The sequence below is a fragment of the Corvus brachyrhynchos genome, unplaced genomic scaffold (genome assembly GCF_000691975.1).
Source record: "Corvus brachyrhynchos isolate BGI_N302 unplaced genomic scaffold, ASM69197v1 scaffold56, whole genome shotgun sequence".
Lineage (NCBI taxonomy): Eukaryota > Metazoa > Chordata > Aves > Passeriformes > Corvidae > Corvus > Corvus brachyrhynchos.
The window spans coordinates 4,983,753-5,003,709 of record NW_008238664.1 but is presented as its reverse complement, the minus strand read 5'-3'; the positions used below and the strand labels follow the sequence as shown (position 1 = coordinate 5,003,709).

The following is a 19,957-nucleotide window of genomic DNA, read 5'->3' as shown; positions in this document are numbered from 1 at the left end:
GTAGGGCCGGGCTGCCGGCCTGATGGCTCTTGCTGGCCCTGGCACGCTGCGAGTCCACGTCTGTTGTGCCACCTACCGTCACACCAAGGTCCCGTGGCCTGGACCGTCCCTTCTTTGCCCCTCACCACATCCTCAGACCCTATGTTGCAGATTATTGATTGTCCCCAGACGCATTAGCTTGCATTTTTCCAAAGATTAATCTCATTAAATTATTTTCTGCCCATCTTTCTGACCTCACTTTTTCCCTTTGTGTTATTTTGCTGCATCCCCACTGGCAGGCATAAACCTGGTTTATCATCATCCGCGGAAGTCATCAATGTGCTGTTTACTCCCTCCTCCAGGTCAGCAATGAACATGGAAACTAAGATGGTCAGATGAGGATGATGAAGAGGAAGGTAGTGCTGTCATAGGCTACTAGCAATGATGCCTTTGAGGCCATCCTCACACTCTTAGCCCTTGAGCCAGAATATGAAGTGCTAGCAGGAAAGACAAAATGTGCAAATATCTCGACTGTGCCTTCCAGAGAAGCCCACACTGGGAGAACGGAGCTGCAGCTCCTGCCCACCGCAAGGACAGATGCCCAGCGCTGCAGCTTCCATACAAGTGGATGGAGAAGGGCAGCCTGGGGCTGCTCGCGCCCAGGCTAAGCCAACAGTGAGAAGCTCTGTGTTTCACACTGTCCTTCCAGGATCAATCTCTCTGCCCTTTTGGTCTCGATCTCAGTGCCCAGCCCAACCCCGTGTCCCTTCAGGACCTGTTGTAGTGAGTGGGAGTAGGAAAGCAGCAGCATACAACAAGTGGGGAGACCCCAGGAGACTCCCTGCTCCCTGTCACAGCACAGCACTGACTGCAACCTCCCACTTCTGCACAAGCATCCTCACCCCACCTCCATACTTTTTCCCAACCCATTGTCACCACTCACATCTGGAGAGGAGGTTCCCTAGGGTGAAAATGGAAATGAGGAGGTGGAGATGGTAAGGAGCACACCTAAAGGGAACACAATATGAAGAGCTTTGGGGAGCATCAAGGGTTACATCTACAACCTCTCTCTTCCCTAAAAATTACTGCTCCCCCTCAATCCCTCCAAAGGAGATAATCTGCAAAAGCACAGCTATGCATTTGGAGCAAACTAACTCTTGGCAAAAACAAAAACAGGAAGGGAGCTGAAGCTATGTGGAGTGTGATGATGCCCCAGGCTCTGCCTCTAGAAAGGAGGGAGAATATGGGAAAGAAATGTAGCTATGAAGATGGGAATCTTCTAGAGAAGAGACAGTGTTGTTAGCTCTTCTGCAAAAGCCTACAGGCTATTCAATCTCAGGTCAATTGATGGACCAGGACCTTGCGATGGTTCCCCTGCATCTCACATGATTTGGTTACTGACACTGCTACTCATTTACATAAGCTTAAAAGTCCCCTTCTCTCCCTGCTGTCACCAAGGGAAAAAAAACCAAAGCTGAGACAATTGCTTGAATAGTGATCACTGAAAAGTGGCAAAGACACCAATGCAAGTATATTTGACCACAGACCTGGAATGGATCCCTATAGTCCAAGCCAAATCTTGTAACCTTGCCAGAAAACCCAGTCTGAAAGAGTCCATAACGAGTCACTCTGCCCCTTCTGCCAAACACAGAGTTGGTTTAAAGGCAAAATAAGTGGAAAAAAAACGTCCAAGGAAGACAAGCAATTGAGGGCATCACCACTGCCAAAAGCCCCCACTCCGAGAGGAGATGAAAGGCGGTGCTGGGCACACTGCACCCTTGTATACACGTGCACACATTTGCAAACACACACGTGCAGCAGCAGAAACAGGATCCCGTCCACTCCTGACAGTCTGAATGCAGGGAAATCTATTCCTAACCTCTGTCCTGGAAAGCAACTAAATCGAGCCTGTCAGCCAGACACACTAAGCCAACACCTGAGAAATGTTTAACACCACTAACACCACCTGTGCTCTCTATACAGTGCTGGTTTTCTAGCCACGGCCAAACTGACACTTCAGAGAAAGGAAACATAAGCCTTCCTTACCCTCTGCCCCCCCATCCCAGTGGTCATACCAGACAAACAATTTCAGCAGTCACATCACAGCAGCGAAATCCCTGGCACTTGTCACCAGCTACCAACAGCACAGGTCAGCAGCTCCTCTCCGTCCTGTTCAACCCCACGGCCATAACCCCAAATCCAGTAGTTTCACAAGGATATGCCCTTTGCTTGCCCTCCAGGGATACCCCCATGGAGCTTTACATCAAGGCACAACAGAGCAGGTGCCCATGCTGCAGATGATGGTTATGTCAGAAGCAGAGACCAGCTGCCTTTGGTATTGTTTTTTTTAATACACACACACATTTGATAAGAGGGTAACGACCTTTGCTTTCGGAGGAACCCTTCCTGCGTTGATCACACAGAGGTAGGGCTTCCACGCTGCATTCTGCAGGTGCTAGGAAGCACAAGCTTTTGCAGAAAACAGCAACAAGCAGCATTCCATACCAGGAGCCCACAGTGTGTCCACTCACCCACAGGCAGCAAGGACTGCTATGAACCTGCAAAACCCCTGATGACTGAGCCTGGCTTAGCCCAGAGACCACCTCCCTCCTGCACCACCACAGCAGCACACACCTCCAGTTCAAGGCAAGAGAGAAGGCATTTTCTGACATCTTCTCATTGCAATTAGTCCCTGATGCACTGGGCTGATTGCTCTTCAGGGCACACTGCGGTGCTTCAAACACCGGGGCCTGACAAGTACCGGGAGAGCGAGTTTATTACAGTTACTGGGTTGATTTATGCAATTTGAGTTATGATTAGAGGGTTTAAATAAATTTTGTATCAGTGTAAGACAGTTTTCAAACCACTATGTGATTTCTAAGAGCTTCAAGGTATGCACTTTGGACACAGATGAATAAACTAAGTAAGCTGCCTATATTAGGCCATTATAAACAACGATGCACCTCTGCATAACTGAAAAGAAATCTCTACTTTCCAAAAGCAGTTTGAGGTTTTACGGATCTTGAACACCCTTAAAATTAGCCCTACATTGTCCCGTCTAATAAATTTTTAAAAACACAACTAAGAAATGGTACTACATGGTCTTGCAGACCCACCTGTACCACTTGATTTCTGAACCCATCCGTGGACTCAGAGGTTTTAGTAAGGCTCTGGGAAACTGCAGAAATTCACCTCCTTGCTGGAATGTGCAGGATTGGGACTTTGATTTAATAAAAGATAAATTTTATTTTAAATCAGTGCCCCACTCTTTTAAAGGTTCCTAACACTGTGTGTGCTTTTCATGAGTTTCCAGCTGTAGACACTTGTTCTCTTTGAGAAAAATGAATAAAAATTAGTTTCAACTTCTTTTTCCCTAGGAAAAAAGCTGACCAAGCATGTGGCTTCTTTGCAGCACAGCCTGAAATTGCAGGCTTTTCCCAAAATCTGAGGTGGCCAGGGCTCAGCATAAGCCACCCTGGTGGGGGCCATCCTCCTGGTGTGCCTTGCTATGGATGGGACGGGGCAGGGCTCTAACATTAACCAGGGCTGTAGGATGGCACAATGTCGCACTGGGCATGGATACATGGGTTCTCCAAAACTGGATCAGGCAGCAGAGATGCAGCCAGGTGGGAAGTGTGTTGGTAGAAGCAGAGAAGGAAGCAAGCAAGCAAGCCCAGGACTAGAGGAGATGCCAGAGCTGCAGCCCGGGGCACGGGTGCATTATTGGCACTTTGGGGATGTTCAGGACTGGACCAGCAAGGAAAGTGCTGCTCTTGGTGGGGATAAGAGTGAGGACGCAGGAAAGCTCACCCAGCATTGCAGGTGCACTGTGTCAGACCCCAGGAAGCCCAGCTGGTCTCCTCATATCCCAGCCAAGGCCACTGTGCCTACCCAGAAACATCCACAGGAAAGCCCTGAGCTCCTTGTGAGACAGCATCCCCCTCACATAATGCTTCCCCTCTCTCCCTTGGTGGCTGTGGATGCGCTGGCCCTGCATCAGCCAGATCCACTGCCTGAAAACACTCCCAAGCAACAAGGGGAGATTTTGAAAGATAAAACATTAGACAGGTTGGCATAACCCTATTTATAATAGGCACTGTCAGATTGATCCAGGCTTCACAAGGCAAACCCCTTAGATGTGGCAGATCAAAGCTTCTTCTTTGTCCCCCTGACTCTCCTCTGAGATATTCACTACCAGATCTCCTAGCAAGGCACGTGTGCATCTTCTGGTGCATCGAGGTGGCGAGTGTTTAGACACAGCTTCCCAGTGAGATCTGCAGGAAAGCTGCTTTTCCCCACCTTCCTGCTGCAGTCAGGGCCAAGGCTTTCCCAAACAGGTACTGCACCCTTGCCCAGCCTGCCTGGTGCAAACACCCTGCCAGTGGGCAGGGAATCCAATGGGTTGCCCAGACTCCCTCCCTGCCTGCCTCCCAGCTTGCCTGGGAGAGGATTGTGGCCCTAGACCTTCACTGACAGACATTCACTGCTGCCCTTCTGAGGAAGCTCACATCCAACGCCAGTGCCATGAAACTATTATGTTATTCAATGGAGAGAGGAATAAATTCTCTCAGACCTTCACAGGCAGTGGGCAGCTGCCTCCTGTCTGAGGCTGTCTGCCTGCCCAGACCTGAGGGATGGGGCAGTACTGGCTGGGGCAGAGATGTTCAGAAGGTGTCCTTAAAATATAAAAGGGAACGGGGGCAGAAATGGGGCTCTTGGATTCCCTTTGCAGTGCTCTGAATTAAAAGTTTCTTTGCAGGTAGGGTGTTGAGAAGATAATGTGCTTGAGGATTTCTTTCCACTGATAGAGAAGCTTACGTGTCAGAGTTAAAACACTGAGGCAAGGTAGAGGGTCAGCAGACCCCTTCCTTCTTTGAGATAATAAATCCTCAGTCACCAGCCCAAATTTAAGACCAGGAGCTCTGCAACAGCACACAGAAACAACTGACGATTAACATAGCGGTCTTCTAAGCTACAGGGACACAGAACCAGTAGCAACCCTCAGAGCAGTGAGAAAAATGCTTCCTATTAGCAGAGAGAAAATGCACAAACAAGTTCTGATTTTTGATGTTTACCATTTTTCTCTGCAATAATTTGCAGGGAAATTACACATATTTGGTTTTTTTTCTTTCTGGCTTTTTATTTTTTTAAAGTCACTGGTACTTTTCACACAGCTGCTGTTACCAAGAAGAAAAAGGTAACCATCAAGAGGGATACAAAAACCAGTGCTGGCAGAAAATATGCCTGATAATTGCCAGTCAACAATGTCTAACATTATTTCTGTTTCTCTTCTTTTTTAATTCTTCTATTTCCACCCCCTCCACCCCCTGACTCCAGCCAACAGCTTCCAGTGATGTACAGAAGATGATGCATTTGCTATATTAAAGTACATCCTATTCCGTGTCCCTTTTCAGGATGTTCCACATGCAATTGAAATGCAATAACAACCATAAACAAAACAAGAAAAGACAACTTATGAAACCTGGATCCAAGACCCAACTCTTGCTTTGGAAAAAAAAAAAATACCCCAAACCCAAGAAGACCCTAAACAGCGAGAAGGTTTTAAGAAAAGTTACATATTTACAAGTCTCAGGCAGTTACCTCTCCAGGGAGGAGATTTTGTAACCCTCCCTCTTTCTCACCATCCTTCCCCATCATAATGGAACAAACTAACCAGGGATAAATTTGAAGTTCCTGGAATTGTTCACACTCCTTGTATCATTTATAGTCATGTATCAAGAGCTGCTGATTATCTGTGAGCTCTACATTCCCTGCTGCAATTGCTCATGGACATGAACTGGTGGACACACAGCCATTCCCTTTCTGCCACCACCACTGCCCACAACACGCACCAAAATCAACTATTGCTACTTGTTGGGTAAACAGAGGCAGCCTCACATACATGGCACTGCACTCAGACATACACGTACCACCGGACATGCACACAGAAGCAACTTTCCTCTCTGGAAAGACAGAATTATTCACATTAAAGACATGTCTACCCTCAGCTTTTACTTCTGCCGGAGAGGAAACAGGTATGAAACAAAACAGGAATGATGCAGGTACATGGGTGGGCTCAAGTTTTCTATTAGAAGGACAGCAAAACCAAGCAAAACGAGACAGACACAAGGTTAGCCAGGTGTGCATGCGTCTCACCTACCTTTGCATGGAAAAGAAATCTCCGAGGGAGAAGTCTCCAAGTCAGAGAAGCAAAATAAAATAATAATGAAGATGCTTTGAAAAAATTCCCCGACCAAGAAAAAAAAAGGCCCCCCCACCTCCCCCCCTTGCACACAGGCACACTCACACGCAGACACACACACCTTGGTGCCCGGGGTGGGGAGAAGAGGAGAAAAAAAGATCAGGATCAGCTGAGTGATGGGGAGCAAAGAACCTGCCGGCGAGAAGCGGGGAGTTGTGTTAGATCCGTGCCTGCGAGGACTGAGCGTGTGCAGGAAGGAGATGGTTTAAAAGGAGAATACATGGTAAGAAATTGTGGCTGCTCAGGCTGGAGTCTGAAGCTCTGGAATCAGAGCAAACAAAAAGAGATTAAAAAAAAGGACCTCTTCCTTCACGGGAGGGCTTGGGGGGGGGTTGCCTCTGTGTGTTTTTCCAGGCAGGTGATGTTAAGAAGTGACAGAAGCTTCCTTCCAAAAAGACCAGAGAGAGGGTCAAAATAATTGCAGGAGGCTGAGAGGTGATGGAGGTGTGCGTGGGGGCAAGGTTAGCTATTCCATGGTGGGAAAGTGAGGAGGAAAGGCTGGTGTATGGTTTCTGTCTGTCTCGCTCTCTCTCTGTCTCATGGTATGTTCACCAACGGCTTATGGAGTGAACTGCACAGAGAGAGAGAGAATAACTGTACAGGCAGAGAGGGAGAGTGAAACACCGTCCTTACAGTGACACCAAATGTCTTTAGGGGAACCTACAATTAGAGGCACGGAATGCAGGAATTCTTACAACACAGGAGGAAAGGAAGAAATCTCCTTGCACACCATCACACACCTGCATCCACGGTGGGGTCTCAGGACATTTGTCCTGCCTTTAGCCCACTCATCCTTGCTTTTCTGGTGGACACTGGCTTCAGCATGCTTGCCTTTCCTTGAACTTTTAAGGATGTGTCTCTCCACAGGTCACAGATCAAGCAGGCTAGAGGATTATCATTTGGGAAGAGTTAAAAAAACAAACTAACAAGCCTCTCCCAAAAGTCCTTCCCTCAAAACCAATCCCTCCTCTCCACCCCATCCTACTCCCAGATCTGTTACTGGAACTCAGGGGGTGGGAAAAACTCTCTGCAAATTAGTTTCCCATGGCATTTTGTGAAGCCAGGGGGAAATGAGAGGGATGGATAACATCCCATGTTCCAGTGGTTAGAACAGAGTACAGCCTCCCCAAGCCTCGTCCAATGGAGGCCCAGCACAGCCATCTGCCCCCACTGGTCCCATTCTGTGGCTGAGCAGCCCTACCCCACCTCAGCACCTCAGGCCCCTCATTCTTGAAGCATCAACCTTCAGTTTTCCTACTGGGGATCCCAAGTCAGCTCTAGGAAAGAGACACTACATGAAGCTATCACAGTCCTCAAGGTTTTTCATGCATTTGCCCTGTTCAGTCCAATAAAACCCCATGTGTTACGAGACACGGAGACATTCTTGCTTCTTCCACAGGTATATATTGTAAGTAAGAAGCTAAAAAAAATTCCCAGTTGCCAGCTGGGGTATGATACAACATACACTGCAGCCCAGAAGCTCCTCTGTTTCCTTGAAGGGCCCCACAAAGCCTCTCCAAACCTTCCTCACCAAGATGACGTCCACTCCAACTGTCACAGACTTTGCGGTGCGTGGGTAGGATAGCTGGGTCGGGGTAATTAACACATCTAAACTAAAAATGGCTGGGAAACCAAGCACTATCATCATACTGAGAAGCAGGCCTTCGGACGTTAACTCTCCACAGGAAGGCAACGGAGCAAGCCCACCTTCTGGTAAAGTCAGGACCACTCTGGTCTTACCTCAAGGTAGCTCACATGTGTTCACCACAGCGTGAAAAACACCCTGTAAATATCCTCTCCTCTGCCATTCATCTCCCTTTGGCTTGGTTTTGCTGTGCCAGGGACCTGAGGCAGAGGTCAAGGAGCCTCTAGCCACTTACATCACATAAGCCAGGCTCCTTGGAGCTTGAGCAATGTGGTTGTGGCACCATCACTGTCTCTCATGAGGCCCTTAAAAGTCTTTTGAACAAAGACAATGGCTGCTGTCCGCTTTTAGCATAACACTTTTGTGTTTTATAAAGTGTCTCATCTTGTTACCTCTCCTGAAAGGCAAACTCAGCCCTCAGAGAATCCTCAGGCTGCTCCAGAAGTGCTAAAAAAGGAAAGAGAGCAGTGTTAGAAACAACAGGAATGTTGTGGGCATCAAAGTTACCTGATTAACAGCTTCCATGAAAAACAGCTCTTCCTCGGACAAGTCCAGCCTGTCTTTTTTCATAGCTTCTGACCAGGGTTGCAGTTCCATGGTGTACCCATGCATCTTCCACAAGCTGGAAAGAGATTTTATTCCAGCATAATAATTTTCTGTGGCAGTCAGACCTCTCCCTGCCCAGGGTCAGAGCCTGTTTTCATGGGAGCTGTGCAAGACACTATCTCTGGTCACCTTCGGCCCTAAATATGGTTTTGGTTACCCTGTGTTCATTGTCCTGCATGAACTGGAAGGCTCCCATCAGGAGCAGGGGGCTCATCCACAACAGGAAGCCTTTGAAAGGGAAGGATTTTGTGACATACCAACCTCAGCTTCTCAGTGTGATGGGGATGTGGTGCTGGGCACAGCCCCAGACCCACAGTAGATTTTGGAGCTATACCAGAACTGTGTAGGTGTCCCACAAGCTGGCTGAGGCAGATGCCCAAACAGATCTCAAGACAATCTCTCTAAATAATCAGGTGTCAGGCTACTCCTTCCTCAAACAATTCTGGGCAGCCCCCTAAGAGATTTACTCCTCCCTCAGGGCCCCACTAGCACCACACAGCAAGCAAGCAGCAATCACAGGCACTCACAGTCCACAAACACACCTACCTACCTGTGCCTTCCCCATTCCTGCAAACAGACGAGGGGCTGGCTGACCTTCTAGTCCCCTCTGCTAGCTGGTCCATCCTGTGCTGCCAAGGTTAATCGCCTTGGCTTCTTCCTCACCAGCCACAAGACACTCGACACTCCCTCTCCTCATAAAAATCATCTGTTATTCCTTCCCGAGAAATAGAAGGGCTTCAATTCTGTCCCCGAAATGATGAATCTGAGCATTATATGATTTCAGATGCCTGTAATTCACCAACAAGCCCCTTCAGGGGGAACAGGGAAAAATGCAATTGAATTTATTCATGCATGAATATCAAATGAGAAAAAGAGAATGGGGAGGAGGGCAGAAGAGAGAGGGAGAGGGTGAGACACGATGGAGAAACAGGGCAGTAAGGAGAGGCAAGAGAAACAAAACAGTGAAGGAAGATGAAGAGTACGTGCAGAGGGGTACAGGAGGACAGAGGCACATAAACACATGCTCAGGATAATCTGTGGGTCATCCCTCATGTCTTCATCCCAGGATCATGTCTGTTTGCCTTCCAGCACATCCACAGCATGTGGATAAACAGGCATTTGAACTCTCACTCAGACAAACCCTCCAAATTGACAAAACTATGCAACAAGCCTGGAAGGAAGGCAGAGGGAAAGGGGCTGGGTGGGAAAATGGAGTCATGCCATTCAACATGTCACAAATTTGGAGCTGGTGAAAAGAGAAAGCCTAGGACAGCTCATGCTCCAGAGCAGAGCCCCCTCTTCCCCACACCCCTTCTCATCTGTACATTCTGGGGAGGATTTCCATGGCTTGCTGGTCCATACACACAGGCATCCCCCCTGAGCAATAATTCCAGGCCTTGGGCTGGGAAGCTGTTGCCCTCCCTGAGCAAGGCCCTCCTCTCCACCATCCACAAGGGAAGGGACTGAAGATGGTCTCCTTGTCCTGCACCTCACAGCAGTCACAGAGCTCCATCTTCAACCCCCAATGCACTTTCAGAGAGTTTTGTCATCTGCCTGAGTGATACAGGTGGGCTCGCTTGGAAGCGACCTGGGGGTAGATCACACCAGAGGTGAGCATGGCACAAGCTGGTCCTACCGTCACATCCAGAGCATTTCCAAGGGTCCCCCTCTGTCCTCTCTGTGATTTTTGAGAGGAACGGGAAAGTCCACATTGTTCCTGTCACTACCTGAGCCAGCAGCACTGGCTGATGAGTTCATAGGGAAAGTATGTGATTCACTGCCACTGCTTAAGAGGCTGGACCAGGGGAGAGGGAAAAAGCAGGAAAGGGGGAGCCATATCAAAGCAGAGAGGCTGCAGGGATAGCTTGGTGAGATGCAGCTCTCCCCTCTGCAGGTTTGCAGGTGGCTGTGGACTGATCCACCAGGCAGCAACCTACACTGGATTTAAAGGCATCTTCTAGCCAAGTCTCACTGCCTCCTGCCAGGCTTACCCAGCCCCAGTCCTTCTTGACAGCCCTGGTGGCAAATCCTGCTCCCCTGCATGGCACACGGGAGCCAAGCTCTGAGAATCCTGTTGCTGTGGCCTCAGGAATGGCTGTGCAGCCCATTCCACCCTCCAGCTCATCTTCACAGTGCACAAAACCCCTTGGAGCTGGGTCCACTGTGTGCCCAGATTAGCCATGGCTGCATGTTGTCTAAGCTCATCCCCAGGCATGCATCAAGGAAGAGGAGCAGTCAGACAGAAAGCAATATTTGTCACAGTGCTCCCAGGCAGGGCATCAGGTCCTGCATCTGTTGCTGTTGTGGGTCTGTGCTTGCTGCTTCCAGGAGACAGTGCCCAGCTTTTCCCACAGCCTTCAAAATAGAAAGAGAAAAATAAAATGAGAGAGAGTGTAAGCTCTGACGTGAACCTAACTTTAGATCCAAGGGCTGATGACTCACTCCACTGGGGGAGAAGTGGCTGAGCTGGCTGTAGGTTTCTGTTTATATACCTCACTGAGCTAAAAATATAGGCTGAGAAGTTCTTCTGTTCTGGCCCAACAACTTCAATCTGCATTTTATCCGTCTAAATCTTAATACTCCCTCCCCTACTAAATCTCTCTCTCTTTTCCCCCAGCATTGCCTTCCTAATCCCCTTTATGCTTGCTTTGTTGTAGGAAATTGAAGAAACACATGTCCCCACCTTCCACTCGGGTGTTTATGGTTAGACTGACAGGGGATTTCTGGGAAATGATTCAGTGTTGTGGCTCTTAAGCACAGCTCCTCACACAGATCTGCCAATGCATTTCAGACCTGGCCCAGTGCTCCCAGCCACGGTGCTGGCAATCGGATCCCATGATGCCTCCTGATCCCCTGCTCCTGATGGCTACACAGCTCTCGGGATGGACATCTGTTCTCTTCCAGGGATCCCTCATCCCATTGCTCCAGCATGGAGCTCCACTCCTGACCCCAGCCATGTGTCCAGGGCTGGCAAGGTGCTGTCTTCTCCAGCCCACAGCCCTGGGGCATGATGCCGCTTTGCCGTCATGCTTCAGGCCCTAGCTTTCACACCATCGGGTGCTCCATGAGGAAGGGCTGACAGCCACTGCCAGCTATTCTCCACTTCTGAGACCAGAAAATGGACTTTGTCATCAGCAAAAGACAGCTCTATGGGACCTCCACAAATCTTTTCACTTGCCAGAGCATGGGCGGCACTCCCAGCACCCTCCCTCACACCTGCGCTCATATCTTGCACGTTCACGGCACGATGGTGCCTTGGTCACTCTCCCATTTGCCAATCATCGTGTTTCAGACATGGGCTGCAACCTGTCCATCAGCTGTACAGGAGGTCCAAGGGCCCACACATCCACTCCTCCCCTCTGCTGGGTGCTGCCATCCCTCCCCACCACCTGATAAACGCAGCATCATCTTACACGTTGATAAAGAAGCCCCTCCAAAGGTGTAGCATTGGAGACAGGGAGAGCAGAGGCACTGCAGGAAAAGCAACATCCAGATGCACAAACCTTTCTGAGCTTCCCAAAATTACAGGTCCAGAGTGGTGTAGCAGAGCTGAAATAAATGGTTGAGGACACAAGGATCGTTTCCGGTTGCACTGAAGGCCACTGTGCATCTGTAAACATCTGCAAGTTGGAATATCCCCTCACCTCATCCCTCCTCATCCGAAGCAGCAAAGAAGGGGATGGTGAAAAAAGAGCTTAGAAAGAGGCAAGAGGGAATTTATAAATTAATCCCTCCAACAGAGAAGAGAAACAAAGAGTGTGTAAGAAAAAAAGGAATCTCCACCCCCAAGGGGCAGCTCTGAACTATGGCAGCAGACAGGTTTCTAGATAAGAAACAAAGACCATTTGCAAAAAGGTGGTTTTATGAAAAATAACAGTGGAGAAAAAAAACATAATGAGAGAGTGTACCTTTGAGGGAGAGGTCTCCAAGGGATGAAATTCATTTTAACACAACAGCTCAGTCTAGGAAAGGAAGATCACCTTTGCAGTTTGCTAAGCGGTTGCTGGGAAGAGGAGCATTGTGTTCAAAAGCCCTCTATGAACCTTCTCTAGATGTAAGTGAAGTCTGTGGAACCCAGTGGTGAAACCTGGATCTGAGGTTCCCCAAGGCATCCCTTGGGTTTGGACTGAGGCTGTGGTACGTCAGTCTCTAAGGGATGATCTCATACAGTACAGTACCTATTTGTCATCTTGCTCCAAACCTTCTCATCTTCACCCAAAATATTAGAGAGTTGATTTCCCAGCAAGCATCAAAGCTGAGCTATCCTGACCTGCTTCACCCCACTGATCATCCAAAGGACAACATGGAGAGTCTGCACAGATCATGCTCCATGCAAGATCATTTGGAGAGCACAAGCAATCTAACAAGTGTATTTGCAAAATGCCTGTTGCCGAAGGACAGGCTCTGTTTAGGTTGAGGTCAACAGCATCCAAGAGATCCAATACCCTCTTGGCTCAGTTGTGCTCCTTGGCTCTGTCAGGCAACCTCTGTCTGCCCTCACACAGCCAGAGGGAGGCCAGAACAGGCAAGAGGCATCCTCTGAGCAGCAGCTACTCCAGGAAGCAGAGACAAAGGCAGCAAGGGCTAGGGAGCACCCCAGGGTAGACTGCAGTCTCCTCTCAGGCACATTCACTGCTCCTTAAGAAAAAAGAAGAGAGAAAATCTGCACCTCAGATAACAGATAGTCCTTCTCATCACCCATCCCTCCCTTTGACCTTAACTCTCTGAGGCTCTGTGCCATGCTCTGCACAGCTGCTTTGTCTCACCTGGCTTTGGAGCCAGGGCAAACATCTGCACCCAGCTGAGAGGCAGGGAGCAACAATGGGTTGCAAAAACAAGAGGGCTGCTGGGGCCAGTAAAAGAGAAAGATTTAGAAAGGCAAAATAAAAAGAAAGGCAATCTTGTGGTGCCACCTCGTGATGGGTTTGTACAACATAGCCTGGGCCAAGAAGTCCTGGGACCAAGGGTAGAAGTGGAGAAGTACTGAGGTGGAAGTCTATGTGGTTTAAGATCAACAAAAAGTGAGACCCTTTCACATTTGCTACAGCTCAGGAAAGGCATGACCTTGACTGAGGCATTGCTTTTCCTGAGAGCAGCAAAAGCCCAGGGAAGGCAGTAGATAATTCCCAGCACAAATGATAGAGGACACCAAAAACACTGATGGATTCAACCTTTTCCCATCATACTGTACCCTCTGGCAGAGAAGCTTGTGGACTAAAGGCACAAAACAACACAGGAATGAAAAGGAAAATGTGCTTTTTATTGTAGAACTCACCACTGCAGTGGAGGGGTGGCTGCAAAGATGCCTTTTGCTGAATCCAAAGCATAAACTGGCACAACATGAAAGGCTTGAGACTCACCTGTTCTCCAACATAACTGAAAATTTATTTCATCCAATGATCCTTATTCTGGGCTCTGGAGCAAGAAGAAACAAGTTCAAATCCCCAGGATATAAGCTTAGAGGAACCTTTCCCATTTGGGGTGATTATCTCCCCAACATTATCTCTTTCCAGCTCTCTCTGAAGCATGGGGCATACTGATTTCCCCCTCATCAGGGGGAATATGCCCTTCCATGTATTTGATGCTACCAGTGAAGAATTTTCCAGGCCTAGAAATTGCTGATGTACTTTCTCTTCTATTGTTCAAGTACAGAACAAGGCATTTCCTCCAGCATATTTCAGCTGGAGAAATGTTACATAAGCACTTAGTTAGTTCTCATCTTAGGGGCAAGGGAACTGAGGTCCAGAGAAAGAAGGTGATCCATTCAAGATCACCCTGCAGAACAGATGCAAATCTAGGTCTGCCCAGTCCCAGCTCAGCACCCACACAGTGGGTCATCCTCTACCAGCACCCAGCTGGGAGATCCCCCGGACACCAAAAATCGTCAAATGGAAACCCAATCTGACACTTCAAGGTGTGCACTGCTGTGGGGAGAGTGAGGAAGGTGTTTCCTGCCAAACCTTCCATCATGCTGCTGTGCTTTTCACTGTGATGGGCGGTTTAATTTTTCTGTGGAGGGAGGGTATGAGCAGAAATTAAGATCTTGGAGTAAATCAGCTGATCCAATGTGGCATGCCCCGTGCTTCTAACTCCTCCCAAGTCCCACAGTCCTCTTGAGTATATTTTCCAAATAAGAAAGGAAATAGAAGACACAGAAGGATATAAATATTGGAGGCTAAATTTGAGCTACAGCAGTGCCTGAGGGAGAAAAAAAGAAAGAAAGAAAAACAAAAAGAATCAGAGGACAGTTTATCAGATGCAGGGTTAGGAAGGGACAGGGGTTATGGTTAATAATAAGCCAGTTTGCTGTTCTGCTCCCAGGCTAGAGCCCAGTCTCTCACTCCCCTCCCCCAGCTCCCCCATCACTCCCATCCCACCTCCCACCCAGCCTGTCGCTCACTCTTTCTGCTCCGTCACTTCGCGTCAGGCTGGGGATTTGATGCCAGGCTCCTGCCTCCTCCCATAGCTCCACACCACTGACCCAGCCATCAGCACAGGCACACTGCTCCCTGGGCTCACCGATCTGCCTGCCAGCCCTCCACCGGGGGTGGGAAGGGAGTGCTCAGAGCACACCAAAATTGCAAGGGAGAGTTCTGCATTGGCTGACAATGCAGCAAGGGAATGGTCTGTCTGAGCACCCAGGGCTGCACAGGACAGCTGGAGCTGAAGGCCATGCACAGAGCCACCACGGTCAGCCAAACCAGTTTGTCCAGCTGATACACCCACTCCAGTGCTGGTACCCAGGCAGTATCTGCATGGCTCTGCAGTGTGCCTTATATGCGCCTAAGGGCTGCTCGAAAGGCCTGGGCAAGGACAGCAGGGTTTATTTCCAGCTTGCAGCACAAGCAGGCCTCTTGTCATCCTATCCTACCCTCTCTGCTGTACAGACTTTGCGGGGAAAAGCCTTCTTCTCCTATTCTCAAGCCCACTGGGACACATGAGGTCAGATGCAGCAATGTGCAGAGCAGGCAGGTGCTAGTGGGTTGGACAGGAAGGAAAGGACTCCAGCATTTAAAACTATGAGATGAAGAGTAGGAAGAGTTCCATGTGGAACAACTCCCCACAGTACAACAAGAAGAGACCCGCAAAACACTCTGCCTGCGTGAGGACAGAAAAAACACATGGCTCCTTGTCTCCATCAGTACTCCAGAGCCACCATTTCAAAGAGGAGATGCCTGGATGCCAACTTTGTTTGGGGCAGCAGGGCGAAGGCCCCAAACTGGCCATGAGCGTTTCAGAAATGCTCACTCTCATCTGCAAATCAGGAGAGCGCAACACCATCCTCCTTAGCAAAAAGGCTGCCACACAACTCCAGGGAGAAGGCTGCTTGTCTAAGACCCACGGCTACTAATTGGGTTGGCTATCAAGCTAACTAACTGGGGCACTCCAAGCCAAATACAGAGCTCTCAGGAGCCAGCCCTGAGCTGGGATAGAGCCATTGTTAGCCAAAGAACTGCTGTGGCATAGAAGGCACAGACTCTGTCTTCCACTCCCTTCCAGACTCCTTGCTGGCATCACTTCCTGGTGACGCTCCTCATTCCCCTTCCCTGGCCACCACGGGTCTGAAAAGTAGCCAGGCAGAGAGCTCTGCTGCTGTGAAAGCCACCAGGGCCAGGAGGACTGTCAACGCCTAGAAATGCCCTCCAGCACTCACATATCTGCCTACACATGTGCACAAGCACTCACAGCCAAAACAAGGTCAGCCTGTGCCCACACAGGGGCATTTTCACAGGCACAGACATCACCGGTGGTGGGATGTCTCTCAAGCAAATGCATCCAGAGACAGGCAGGACTGCCTACCCAAGGAGAAGCATCAGGTAGGGCTTAGGCTACCTGCATTTTCCTCCCAGCTCAGGCACAGGCAGGCTGGGCATCTCTGTGTGAGTCACCTTCCCCCTCTGTGCAGAGGGTAATATCTCAATCATTTTGCTGAAGTGTGTTGGAGCCCAAGGTTGAAATGCAGCCTGTAGGAGCCAAGAGCTTATTATATGTCCTGAGCACACACTAACTGCTTCTGCATGCGTCATTGCATATGAGTTGAACTTTCAGCAGTGAGGGAAACGAGGGAGGGAGGGCATGGGAAGCAGGGAGGGAGAGTGGGGAGAGAGGACAGGTGACATTTCAGCTGCGTACAGCAGGAGCAGAAGTGGTGAAGAGGTGCAGGCAGGTGGCTACCAAAATACGAACAAGTGCCAGCTAGGGCTCTCCCAGCCACTGCGGTGAGATCCCAAGGAAGAAAGCAGCATAAGGAAAAGCAAGCAGGGAGGAAATAATTTTTAAAGCGGGGCACTACAGCATCAGTAGATGAGACCAAGGCTGAGGAGAAGACTTCAGCCAAAGCAGGTAGGCTGAGCCTGCAGTCATAAGTCCTGGAATACTGTGTTTGGGTCTGACACTCCCCAGCACAAGAGACACAGGCCCACTCAAGCAGGTCCAGAGGGGAGCCACAAAGATGCTCCAAGGGCTGGAGCAGTCCCCTGTGAGGAAAGGCTGAGTTGGAGTTGTTCAGCCAAGAGCAGAAGGCTCCAGAGAGAACTTACATCAACCTTCCAGTACTTAAAGAGGTCTTGCAAAAAAGATGGGGAGGGACTCTCTACCATGGGCCATAGTGATAGGACAAGAGGTAATGGCTTTAAACAGAAAGAGGACAGATTTAGATTATATATTAGGAAGAAATTCTTTACTGTGAGGGTGGTGAGACACTGAAACAGGTTGCCCAGAGAAGCTGTGAATGCCCCACACCCCTGTGAGTATTCAAGGCCAGGCTGGGTGGGTCTCTCAGCAAACTGGTCTAGTGGTAGGTCTCCCTTCCCAAAGAACTAGATGATCTTTAAGGCCCTTCCAACCCAAACCATTCTATAATTCTATGATTCTATAAGTGGGCAAAAAGAGGATGAAGGTAAAGATAGGTGCAAATGAGGTATCAGAGGAGAATGAGTTTCTGCTAGCCCATAGAACAGACCAGGGGAATAAAAAACTGTGGAAGGGTGAGATTGGCAGAATCTTGTTGTACCATTTTCATGTGCTGTTTTGCACCCTGGACAGAGGAAACAAAATCACAACCATGCAGGTATGTTGGCTGAGGGGACCTGAAGGTTGATTTCAAAGACAGCCACCCAGGGACAGCTCATCTGACTGAAAAACTCCCCAAGCAGTAGAGTGGGTTTCCACTGCTGAGATGGTTTTCCAAGCAGCACGGGAGCTACACAAAATGAATTGAAAGGTTCTCCGCCCCTTAGATCAAAGGAGACACACACTTTCAAAAGGAGACGCACACGCACATAAAATCAGTTTTCCTTTAGACACCTTTTTGGCTCACATCTAAGCCAAGACTTAGCTAGAATTAATTGCCTTAGCGAATGGCAATGCACTCCAATCCAAGCCTTGTGAGGCTTATCTGATGAATGACTTTGGTTGTCTCGGAAAATGACATGCAGTCAAAGTTGTATTTGAGGAGTGAAGGATAGCATGCCTCTCTTAAGGACTTACAGTTCCACGGGTGATGGACAGGTTTTCTTCCATCAGCTTGAGAGTGATGGGGGAGGAGAGCACAGCACTCCTCCAAATAGCTGGGAGAATCATGCCACCATGAGCAGAGATGCAGAAAGCATGACCTACCAGAAAGGTACTGAGCAAAATGAAGCTGTTTAGACTATGGAAGATCGAGAAGGGGTGCGATAACCATCTTCAAGTTTGCTCAAAAAGGAGAAGAGTTCTCAGTTCTTAGTGCCCACAGCGGACAGAAGCAACAACAGGCTCACATTGCAGTACAGGGCATTTAGCGGTAAGGAGGGCAAGGCGTACAATGCTCAGGCTGCCTGAGGACCATCCTGCACTTCAGGGCTTTGAAACCAGGCCAGCCCAAACCTCTTGGGAGCAATGCATGCATTGATCATCCTGAGATGGATATGAAGTCAGTGACATCCCAAGGATGCAGCCAGGCCTGTCTGCTATGGGTGTCTAATCCCAAATGGCCTATGGCCACCACCACGATCAAGTGTTGCTATTGTGGTGCTTTTTGTGGAGAAACAGCAGCTGTTTCTCCCCTGGCCATTTCTTCCTGAGCAATACCCATTTATTTTGTCTTCCTGAGAGTCTCACAGAGCCCAGCATGTGTTTGCAACACTTTGTGAATAATAACACTCATATATCTCCAGCAAAATAAAAAACTGGGTCAGCTAAGGCATATGCTTGTGTACATGAGGAGCAGCCAATGCATCTGCCAATGAGCCCTACAGTGCTGCAACATCCAACCCACCAGGCCCACAGGGGTTATAAGGCAGTGTGCCTCCACAGGGGAAAGAGGGGAGAGTTCATCGATAACTGGGAACACACAACTATTTTAGTGACATTTCACAGGTGAAATCATGAATAAAACAAGACCTGAGAGAGGGTTCTAACAAATTGCTCATACTAATATCCTGGCCACTGGAAGAGAGGGAGTGAATGTGCAACTACCCCAGCTCCAGAAGCTGCCTCCAGTGCCTCTGATTAGTGTGCTTGCATATTAGAAAGGGCTAGGTGCAAATAAAGCTACATACCTACCTACTGTAGTGTGCAGGAGGGTGGCCAAGGAGGAACACTCAGAAGGAAAAAATGAGTCAGGAATGTAGGGGAAGAGCAAAGACAAGACAAAAGCAGAGCACACTGCAATACAGAGACTCTATTAACTCAGAGGAATTTAGAAAGAAACCAGAGTCCTGGCTCACATGCTGAAGCAGGCTCCACACAACTGGTCAGAAAGTCACAGGCCCCTGAACCCACTGGCTCTCCACTGGCTGCAGCCCGTGTATGTAGACGCCAAAGCAACTGCACTGCATTAGAGAGAAGCAAAGTTTGGGATGCTTGCCAGGAGACCAAGATGATGAATCTTTGATCAGTCCCTCCCCAGCGGGCAGGACCTTCAGCCACCTCCTGTACTCTCATGTGCATGTGCACATCTATCCCTGCTGGGCCAAAATCCAGGCTGAAGTCACACCCTCTGTTACAGACAAAGATTTTTGCTGAAGCAAGGCAGCCAAAATGTAGAGAGAAAAATGCCTCAGCAATGGGAGTCACGGGTAGGAGCTGCCCAGCTGGCCATTTCTCTTCCCATATTTTACAAAGCCCTGGTGACCAGCAGTGGGTTCTGTGAAAAAGCTGTGCTATGTCATCTCAGCATGGCCCCACATCCTGCACATTAAGGTACAGCCCCCAGAAGACAGAGAGCTGTGTGATTTTACCCATTGCCCCTCAATCATCCCTGATCACCTCAGTGAAACTGGCTTAGGCCAGTCCCCTCCCTGAGACATGGATGGGAGACAGGAGCGGGCAATTGCAGATTTTAATGCGTCCAGCTATAATCAGGCTGGCAAGGATGTACAGAGCAAAAAATCAGGCAGCAGGAGTACACAGGCAGGGAGCCGGAAATAATTACCATGATACTGTAACCAGAAAACACAAGGCCAAGCTATTTACCATACTAA

The 19,957-nt window shown here is 49.0% G+C and overlaps 1 protein-coding gene across 4 annotated transcripts in view; it reads right to left on the bottom strand.

The window, feature by feature from the left end:
• The window catches only part of CACNA1I (calcium voltage-gated channel subunit alpha1 I), a 160,152-nt gene extending 153,302 nt beyond the window's left edge, over positions 1–6,850 (bottom strand). For 2 of the 4 annotated variants that reach the window (XM_017737984.1, XM_017737987.1), the window contains exon 1: positions 6,140–6,850. The gene's annotated coding sequence lies outside the window, so the exon portion shown is untranslated. The remainder of the gene's footprint in view (positions 1–6,139) is intronic. The other 2 variants (XM_017737985.1, XM_017737986.1) reach the window with 2 other exon arrangements.
• Between the last annotated feature and the right edge of the window lie 13,107 nt (positions 6,851–19,957).